Genomic DNA, 9892 nt, shown 5'->3' with positions numbered 1-9892 from the left:
AGAAGGGAATTTATAAAAGAAAGGAAAGCAAAGGTAAGTATGAAAGGAAAGGAAAGTATAAATGAAAGGAAAGGCTAAGTTTAAAAATAGGAATTGAAATGAAAGTGTAAAGGAAAGGAAAGTATACAGAAAAGGAAAGGTAAAGTATAAAAGAAAGGAAAGCCAAGGTAAGTATATTGGAAAGGATAAAAAAGTATAAATGAAAGGAATGGGTAAGTTTAAAAATAGGAATGGAAAGGAAAGTATAAGGGAATGGAAAGTATAAAGGAAGGGAAAGTATAAAAGAAAGGAAGCAAAGGTAAGTATAAAGGAAGGGAAAGGAAGGGAATAGAAAAGAAAGGAAAGGTAGATATAATGGAAAGGAAAGCATTGTATAAAGGAAAGTCAATGTATGTAGAATTGTAAGGATAGGGAAGTATATAAAAAGGGAAAGGAAAGGTTAATTTAAAAAAAAAAAAAAAGGAATGGAAAGGAAGGTCTAAAGAAAAATGTTACAGAACAGAAAGGGAATATAGGTATAATGCAAAGGGAAGGGAATGATAAAAGAAGGGAATTTATAAAAGAAAGGAAAGCAAAGGTAAGTATGAAAGGAAAGGAAAGGAAAGTATAAATGAAAGGAGAAGCTATGTTTAAAAATAGGAATTGAAATGAAAGTGTAAAAGAAAGGAAAGTATACAGAAAAGGAAAGGGAAAGTATAAAAGAAAGGAAAGCCAAGGTAAGTATATTGGAAAGGATAAAAAAGTATAAATGAAAGGAATGGGTAAGTTTAAAAATAGGAATGGAAAGGAAAGTATAAGGGAATGGAAAGTATAAAGGAAGGGAAAGTATAAAAGAAAGGAAGCAAAGGTAAGTATAAAGGAAGGGAAAGGAAGGGAATAGAAAAGAAAGGAAAGGTAGATATAATGGAAAGGGAAGCATTGTATAAAGGAAAGTCAATGTATGTAGAATTGTAAAGATAGGGAAGTATATAAAAAAGGAAAGGTTAATTTAAAAAAAAAAAAAAGGAATGGAAAGGAAGGTCTAAAGGAAAATGTTACAGAAGAGAAAGGTAATGTAGGTATAATGCAAAGGGAAGGGAATTATAAAAGAAGGGAATTTATAAAAGAAAGGAAAGCAAAGGTAAGTATGAAAGGAAAGGAAAGTATAAATGAAAGGAAAGGCTAAGTTTAAAAATAGGAATTGAAATGAAAGTGTAAAGGAAAGGAAAGTATACAGAAAAGGAAAGGGAAAGTATAAAAGAAAGGAAAGCAAAGGTAAGTATATTGGAAAGGATAAGAAAGTATAAATGAAAGGAATGGGTAAGTTTAAAAATAGGAATGGAAAGGAAAGTGTAAGGGAATGGAAAGTATAAAGGAAGGGAAAGTATAAAAGAAAGGAAGCAAAGGTAAGTATAAAGGAAGGGAAAGGAAGGGAATAGAAAAGAATGGAAAGGTAGATATAATGGAAAGGAAAGCAAAGTATAAAGGAAAGTCAATGTATGTAGAATTGTAAGGATAGGGAAGTATATAATAAGGGAAAGGAAAGGTTAATTTAAAAAAAAAAAAAGGAATGGAAAGGAAGGTCTAAAGAAAAATGTTACAGAACAGAAAGGGAATGTAGGTATAATGCAAAGGGAAGGGAATTATAAAAGAAGGGAATTTATAAAAGAACGGAAAGCAAAGGTAAGTATGAAAGGAAAGGAAATTATAAATGTAAGGAGGGGCTAAGATTAAAAATAGGAATTGAAATAAATTGTAAAGTAAAGGAAAGTAAACAGAAAAGGAAATTATAAAGGAAAGGAAACTATAAAGAAAAGGAAAGTATAAAGGAAGGGAAAGTATAAAAGAAAGGAAAGCAAAGGTAAGTATATTGGAAAGGATACGAAAGTATAAATGAAAGGAATGGGTAAGTTTAAAAATAGGAATGGAAAGGAAAGTATAAGGGAATGGAAAGTATAAAGGAAGGGAAAGTATAAAAGAAAGGAAAGCAAAGGTAAGTATATTGGAAATGATAAGAAAGTATAAATGAAAGGAATGGGTAAGTTTAAAAATAGGAATAGAAAGGAAAGTATAAGGGAATGGATAGTATAAAGGAAGGGGAAGTATAAAAGAAAGGAAGCAAAGGTAAGTATAAAGGAAGGGAAAGGAAGGGAATAGAAAGAAAGGAAAGGTAGATATAATGGAAAGGAAAGCAATGTATAAGGGAAAGTCAATGTATGTAGAATTGTAAGGATAGGGAAGTATATAAAAAAGGAAAGGCAAGGTTAATTTAAAAAAAAAAAGGAATGGAAAGGAAGGTCTAAAGGAAAATGTTACAGAAGAGAAAGGGAATGTAGGTATAATGCAAAGGGAAGGGAATTATAAAAGAAGGGAATTTATAAAAGAAAGGAAAGCAAAGGTAAGTATGAAAGGAAAGGAAAGTATAAATGAAAGGAAAGGCTAAGTTTAAAAATAGGAATTGAAATGAAAGTGTAAAGGAAAGGAAAGTATACAGAAAAGGAAATTATAAAGGAAAGGAAAGTATAAAAAAAAGGAAAGTATATAGGAAGGGAAAGTATAAAATAAAGGAAAGCAAAGGTAAAGTATATTGGAAAGGATAAGAAAGTATAAATGAAAGGAATGTTTAAGTCTAAAAATAGGAATGGAAAGGAAAGTATAAGGGAATGTAAAGGATAAAGGAAGGGAAAGTGTAAAAGAAAGGAAGCAAAGGTAAGTATAAAGGAAGGGAAAGGAAGGGAATAGAAAAGAAAGGAAAGGTAGATATAATGGAAAGGAAAGCATTGTATAAAGGAAAGTCAATGTATGTAGAATTGTAAGGATAGGGAAGTATATAAAATGGAAAGGAAAGGTTAATTTAAAAAAAAAAAAAAAGGAATGGAAAGGAAGGTCTAAAGGAAAATGTTACAGAACAGAAAGGGAATGTAGGTATAATGCAAAGGGAAGGGAATTATAAAAGAAGGGAATTTATAAAAGAAAGGAAAGCAAAGGTAAGTATGAAAGGAAAGGAAAGTATAAATGAAAGGAAAGGCTAAGTTTATAAATAGGAATTGAAATGAAAGTGTAATGGAAAGGAAAGTATACAGAAAAGGAAAGGGAAAGTAGAAAAGAAAGGAAAGCAAAGGTAAGTATATTGGAAAGGATAAGAAAGTATAAATGAAAGGAATGGGTAAATTTAAAAATAGGAATGGAAAGGAAAGTATAAGGGAATGGAAAGTATAAAGGAAGGGAAAGTATAAAAAAAAAGGAAGCAAAGGTAAGTATAAAGGAAGGGAAAGGAAGGGAATAGAACAGAAACGAAAGGTAGATATAATGGAAAGGAAAGCAATTTATAAAGGAAAGTCAATGTATGTAGAATTGTAAGGATAGGGAAGTATATAAAAAGGGAAAGGAAAGGTTAATTTAAAAAAAAAAAAAAGGAATGGGAAGGCAGGTCTAAAGAAAAATGTTACAGAACAGAAAGGGAATGTAGGTATAATGCAAAGGGAAGGGAATGATAAAAGAAGGGAATTTATAAAAGGAAGGAAAGCAAAGGTAAGTATGAAAGGAAAGGAAAGGAAAGTATAAATGAAAGGAGAAGCTAAGTTTAAAAATAGGAATTGAAATGAAACTGTAAAGGAAAGGAAAGTATACAGAAAAGGAAAGTATAAAGGAAAGGAAAGTATAAAGAAAAGGAAAGTATAAAGGAAGGGAAAGTATAAAAGAAAGGAAAGCAAAGGTAAGTATATTGGAAAGGATAAGAAAGTATAAATGAAAGGAATGGGTAAGTTTAAAAATAGGAATGGAAAGGAAAGTAGAAGGGAATGTAATGTATAAAGGAAGGGAAAGTTTAAAAAAAGGAAGCAAAGGTAAGTATAAAGGAAGGGAAAGGAAGGGAATAGAAAAGAAAGGAAAGGTAGATATAGTGGAAAGGATAGCAGTGTATAAGGGAAAGTCAATGTATGTAGAATTGTAAGGACAGGGAAGTATATAAAAAAGGAAAGGAAAGGTTAATTTAAAAAAAAAAAAAAAGGAATGGAAAGGAAGGTCTAAAGGAAAATGCTACAGAACAGAAAGGGAATGTAGGTATAATGCAAAGGGAAGGGAATTATAAAAGAAGGGAATTTATAAAAGAAAGGAAAGCAAAGGTAAGTATGAAAGGAAAGTATAAATGTAAGGAAAGGCTAAGTTTAAAAATAGGAATTGAAATGAAAGTGTAAAGGAAAGGAAAGTATACAGAAAAGGAAAGGGAAAGTATAAAAGAAAGGAAAGCAAAGGTAAGTATATTGGAAAGGATAAGAAAGTATAAATGAAAGGAATGGGTAAGTTTAAAAATAGGAATGGAAAGGAAAGTATAAGGGAATGGAAAGTATAAAGGAAGGGAAAGTATAAAAGAAAGGAAGCAAAGGTAAGTATAAAGGAAGGGAAAGGAAGGGAATAGGAAAGAAAGGAAATGTAGATATAATGGAATGGAAAGCAATGTATAAAGGAAAGTCAATGTATGTAGAATTGTAAGGATAGGGAAGTATATAAAAAAGGAAAGGAAAGGTTAATTTCAAAAAAAAGAAAAGGAATGGAAAGGAAGGTCTAAAGGAAAATGTTACAGAATAGAAAGGGAATGTAGGTATAATGCAAAGGGAAGGAAATTATAAAAGAAGGGAATTTATAAAAGAAAGGAAAGCAAAGGTAAGTATGAAAGGAAAGGAAAGGAAAGGAAAGGAAAGGAAAATGAAAGGAGAGGCTAAGTTTAAAAATAGGAATTGAAATGAAAGTGTAAAGGAAAGGAAAGTATACAGAAAAGGAAAGTATTAAGGAAAGGATAGTATACAGAATAGGAAAGTATAAAGGAAGGGAAAGTATAAAAGAAAGGAAAGCCAAGGTAAGTATATTGGAAAGGATAAGAAAGTATAAATGAAAAGAATGGGTAAGTTTAAAAATAAGAATGAAAATTATAAGGGAATGGAAAGTATAAAGAAAGGGAAAGTATAAAAGAAAGGAAGCAAAGGTAAGTATAAAAGAAGGGAAAGGAAGGGAATAGAAAAGAAAGGAAAGGTAGATATAATGGAAAGGAAAGCAATGTATAAAGGAAAGTCAATGTATGTAGAATTGTTAGGATAGGGAAGTATATAAAAAAGGAAAGGAAATGTTAAGTTAAAAAAACAAAAAAGGAATAGAAAAGAAGGTCTAAAGGAAAATGTTACAGAACAGAAAGGGAATGTAGGTATAATGCAAAGGGAAGGGAATTATAAAAGAAGGGAATTTATAAAAGAAAGGAAAGCAAAGGTAAGTATGAAAGGAAAGGAAAGGAAAGTATAAATGAAAGGAGAGGCTAAGTTTAAAAATAGGAATTGAAATGAAAGTGAAAAGGAAAGGAAAGTATACAGAAAAGGAAAGTATTAAGGAATGGAAAGTATAAAGAAAAGGAAAGTAAAGTTATGTATATTGGAAAGGATAAGAAAGTATAAATGAATGGAATGGGTAAGTTTATAAATAGGAATGGAAAGGAAAGTATAAGGGAATGGAAAGTATAAAGGATGGGAAAGTATAAAAGAAAGGAAAGCAAAGGTAAGTATATTGGAAAGGATAAGAAAGTATAAATGAAAGGAATGGGTAAGTTTAAAAATAGGAATGGAAAGGAAAGTATAAGGGAATGGAAATATAAAGGAAGGGAAAGTATAAAAAAAAGGAAGCAAAGGTAAGTATAAAGGAAGGGAAAGGAAGGGAATAGAAAAGAAAGGAAAGGTAGATATAATGGCAAGGAAAGCAATGTATAAGGGAAAGTCAATGTATGTAGAACTGTAAGGATAGGGAAGTATATAAAAAAGGAAAGGAAAGGTTAATTTAAAAAAAAAAAAAGGAATGGAAAGGAAGGTCTAAAGGAAAATGTTACAGAACAGAAACGGAATGTAGGTATAATGCAAAGGGAAGGGAATTATAAAAGAAGGGAATTTATAAAAGAAAGGAAAACAAAGGTAAGTATGGAAGGAAAGGAAAGTATAAATGAAAGGAAAGGCTAAGTTTAAAAATAGGAATTGAAATGAAAGTGTAAAGGAAAGGAAAGTATACAGAAAAGGAAAGGGAATGTATAAAAGAAATGAAAGCAAAGGGAAGTATATTGGAAAGGATAAGAAAGTATAATGAAAGGAATGGGTAAGTTTAACAATAGGAATGGAAAGGAAAGTATAAGGGAATGGAAAGTATAAAGGAAGGGAAAGTATAAAAGAAAGGAAGCAAAGGTAATTATAAAGGAAGGGAAAGGAAGGGAATAGAACAGAAAGGAAAGGTAGATATATTGGAAAGGAAAGCAATGTATAAGTGAAAGTCAATGTATGTTGAATTGTAAGGATAGGGAAGTATATAAAAAAGGAAAGGCAAGGTTAATTTAAAAAAAAAAAAAAAGGAATGGAAAGGAAGGTCTAAAGGAAAATGCTACAGAACAGAAAGGGAATGTAGGTATAATGCAAAGGGAAGGGAATTATAAAAGAAGGGAATTCATAAAAGAAAGGAAAGCAAAGGTAAGTATGAAAGGAAAGGAAAGTATAAATGAAAGGAAAGGCTAAGTTTAAAAATAGGAATTGAAATGAAAGAGTAAGGAAAGGAAAGTATACAGAAAAGGAAAGTATTAAGGAATGCAAAGTATAAAGAAAAGGAAAGTATAAAGGAAGGGAAAGTATAAAAGAAAGGAAAGCAAAGGTAAGTATATTGGAGAGGATAAGAAAGTATAAATGAAAGGAATGGGTAAGTCTAAAAATAGGAATGGAAAGTATAAGGGAATGGAAAGTATAAAGGAAGGGAAAGTATAAAAGAAAGGAAGCAAAGGTAAGTATAAAGGAAGGGAAAGGAAGGGAATAGAAAATAAAGGAAAGGTAGATATAATGGCAAGGAAAGCAATGTATAAGGGAAAGTCAATGTATTTAGAATTGTAAGGATAGGGAAGTATATAAAAAAGGAAAGGAAAGGTTAATTTAAAAAAAAAAAAAGGAATGGAAAGGAAGGTCTAAAGGAAAATGTTACAGAACAGAAAGGGAATGTAGGTATAATGCAAAGGGAAGGGAATTATAAAAGAAGGGAATTTATAAAAGAAAGGAAAGCAAAGGTAATTATGGAAGGAAAGGAAAGTATAAATGAAAGGAAAGGCTAAGTTTAAAAATAGGAATTGAAATGAAAGTGTAAAGGAAAGGAAAGTATACAGAAAAGGAAAGGGAAAGTATAAAAGAAATGAAAGCAAAGGGAAGTATATTGGAAAGGATAAGAAAGTTTAAATGAAAGGAATGGGTAAGTTTAACAATAGGAATGGAAAGGAAATTATAAGGGAATGGAAAGTATAAAGGAAGGGAAAGTATAAAGGAAGGGAAAGTATAAAAGAAAGGAAGCAAAGGTAAGTATAAAGGAAGTGAAGGGAAGGGAATAGAAAAGAAAGGAAAGTTAGATATAGTGGAAAGGAAAGAAATGTATAAGGGAAAGTCAATGTATGTTGAATTGTAAGGATAGGGAAGTATATAAAAAAGGAAAGGCAAGGTTAATTTAAAAAAAAAAAAAAGGAATGTAAAGGAAGGTCTAAAGGAAAATGCTACAGAACAGAAAGGGAATGTAGGTATAATGCAAAGGGAAGGGAATTATAAAAGAAGGGAATTCATAAAAGAAAGGAAAGCAAAGGTAAGTATGAAAGGAAAGTATAAATGAAAGGAATGGGTAAGTTTAAAAATAGGAATGGAAAGGAAAGTATAAGGGAATGGAAAATATAAAGGAAGGGAAAGTATAAAAGAAAGGAAGCAAAGGTACGTATAAAGGAAGGGAAAGGAAGGGAATAGAAAGAAAGGAAAGGTAGATATAATGGAAAGGAAAGCAATGTATAAGGGAAAGTCAATGTATGTAGAATTGTAAGGATAGGGAAGTATATAAAAAAGGAAAGGAAAGGTTAATTTAAAAAAAAAAAGGTATGGAAAGGAAGGTCTAAAGGAAAATGTTACAGAACTGAAAGGGAATGTAGGTATAATGCAAAGGGAAGGGAATTATAAAAGAAGGGAATTTATAAAAGAAAGGAAAGCTAAGGTAAGTATGAAAGGAAAGGAAATTATAAATGAAAGGAGAGGCTAAGTTTAAAAATAGGAATTGAAATGAAAATGTAAAGGAAAGTATACAGAAAAGGAAAGTATAAAGTAAAGGAAAGTATAAAGAAAAGGAAAGTATAAAGGAAGGGAAAGTATAAAAGAAAGGAAAGCAAAGGTAAGTATATTGGAAAGGATAAGAAAGTATAAATGAAAGGAATGGGTAAGTTTAAAAATAGGAATGGAAAGGAAAGTATAAGGGAATGGAAAGTATAAAGGAAGGGAAAGTATAAAAGAAAGGAAGCAAAGGTAAGTATAAAGGAAGGGAAAGGAAGGGAATAGAAAAGAAAGGAAAGGTAGATATAATGGAAAGGAAAGCAATGTAGAAGGGAAAGTCAATGTATGTAGAATTGTAAGGATAGGGAAGTATATAAAAAAGGAAAGGAAAGGTTAATTTAAAAAAAAAAAAAAGGAATGGAAAGGAAGGTCTAAAGAAAAATGCTACAGAACAGAAAGGGAATGTAGGTATAATGCAAAGGGAAGGGAATTATAAAAGAAGGGAATTTATAAAAGGAAGGATAGCAAAGGTAAGTATGAAAGGAAAGGAAAGGAAAATGAAAGGAGAGGCTAAGTTTAAAAATAGGAATTGAAATGAAAGTGTAAAGGAAAGGAAAGTATACAGAAAAAGAAAGGATAAAAGAAAGAAAAGTATAAGGAAAAGGAAAGTATAAAGGAAGGGAAAGTATAAAAGAAAGGAAAGCAAAGGTAAGTATATTGGAAAGGATAAGAAAGTATAAATGAAAGGAATGGGAAATTTTAATAACGGGAATGGAAAGTAAAGTATAAGGGAATGGAAAGTATAAAGGAAGGGAAAGTATAAAAGAAAGGAAGCAATGGTAACTATAAATGAAGGGAAAGGAAGGGAATAGAAAAGAAAGGAAAGGTAGATATAATGGAAAGGAAAGCAATGTATAAAGTGAAGTCAATGTATGTAGAATTGTAAGGATACGGAAGTATATAAAATATAAAAGGAAAGGTTAATTTGAAAAAAAAAAAAGGAATGGAAAGGAAGGTCTAAAGGAAAATGTTACAGAATAGAAAGGGAAGGTAGGTATAATGCAAAGGGAAGGGAATTATAAAAGAAGGGAATTTATATAAGAAAGGAAAGCAAAGGGAAGTATGAAAGGAATGGAAAGTATAAATGAAAGGAGAGGCTAAGTTTAAAAATAGGAATTGAAATGAAAGTGTAAAGGAAAGGAAAGTATGCAGAAAAGGAAAGTATGAAGGAAGGGAAAGTATAAAAGAAAGGAAAGCAAAGGTAAGTATATTGGAAAGGATAAGAAAGTATAAATGAAAGGAATGGGTAAGTTTAAAAATAGGAATGGAAATGAAAGTATAACGGAATGGAACTTATAAAGGAAGGGAAAGTAGAATAGAAAGGAAGCAAAGGTAAGTATAAAGGAAGTGAAAGGAAGGGAATGGAAAAGAAAGTAAAGGTAGATATAATGGAAAGGAAAGCAATGTATAAAGGAAAGTCAATGTATGTAGAATTGTAAGGATAGGGAATTATATAAAAAAGGAAAGGAAAGGTTAATTTAAAAAAAAAAAAGGAATGGAAAGGAAGGTCTAAAGGAAAATGCTACAGAACAGAAAGGGAATGTAGGTATAATGCAAAGGGAAGGGAATTATAAAAGAAGGGAATTTATAAAAGAAAGGAAAGCAAAGGTAAGTATGAAAGGAAAGGAAAGTATAAATGAAAGGAGAGGCTAAGTTTAAAAATAGGAATTGAAATGAAAGTGTAAAGGAAAGGAAAGTATGCAGAAAAGGAAAGTATAAAGGAAGGGAAAGTATAAAAGAAAGGAAAGCAAAGGTAAGTATATTGGAAAGGA

The 9892-nt window shown here is 30.6% G+C and overlaps 2 long non-coding RNA genes across 8 annotated transcripts in view; one reads left to right on the top strand and one right to left on the bottom strand.

Annotated features, from left to right (window-relative positions):
- LOC146754086 (uncharacterized) overlaps positions 1-9892 on the bottom strand; it is a 141659-nt gene that overhangs the window by 48797 nt on the left and 82970 nt on the right. The gene's annotated exons all lie outside the window — the stretch shown is intronic.
- LOC146754087 (uncharacterized) overlaps positions 1-9892 on the top strand; it is a 137636-nt gene that overhangs the window by 127165 nt on the left and 579 nt on the right. For 5 of the 6 annotated variants that reach the window (XR_014939241.1, XR_014939243.1, XR_014939244.1 and 2 more), the window contains one exon: positions 516-9892. This exon is cut by the window's right edge and continues 579 nt beyond it. This is a non-coding gene — a long non-coding RNA (uncharacterized LOC146754087). The remainder of the gene's footprint in view (positions 1-515) is intronic. The other variant, XR_014939242.1, reaches the window with a different exon arrangement.

This window comes from Coturnix japonica, chromosome Z, assembly GCF_054131305.1.
Source record: "Coturnix japonica strain WE chromosome Z, WE-NBRP24, whole genome shotgun sequence".
NCBI lineage: Eukaryota > Metazoa > Chordata > Aves > Galliformes > Phasianidae > Coturnix > Coturnix japonica.
Note: the sequence above shows the minus strand (reverse complement) of the source record. Positions and strands in the feature narration are given on the sequence as shown.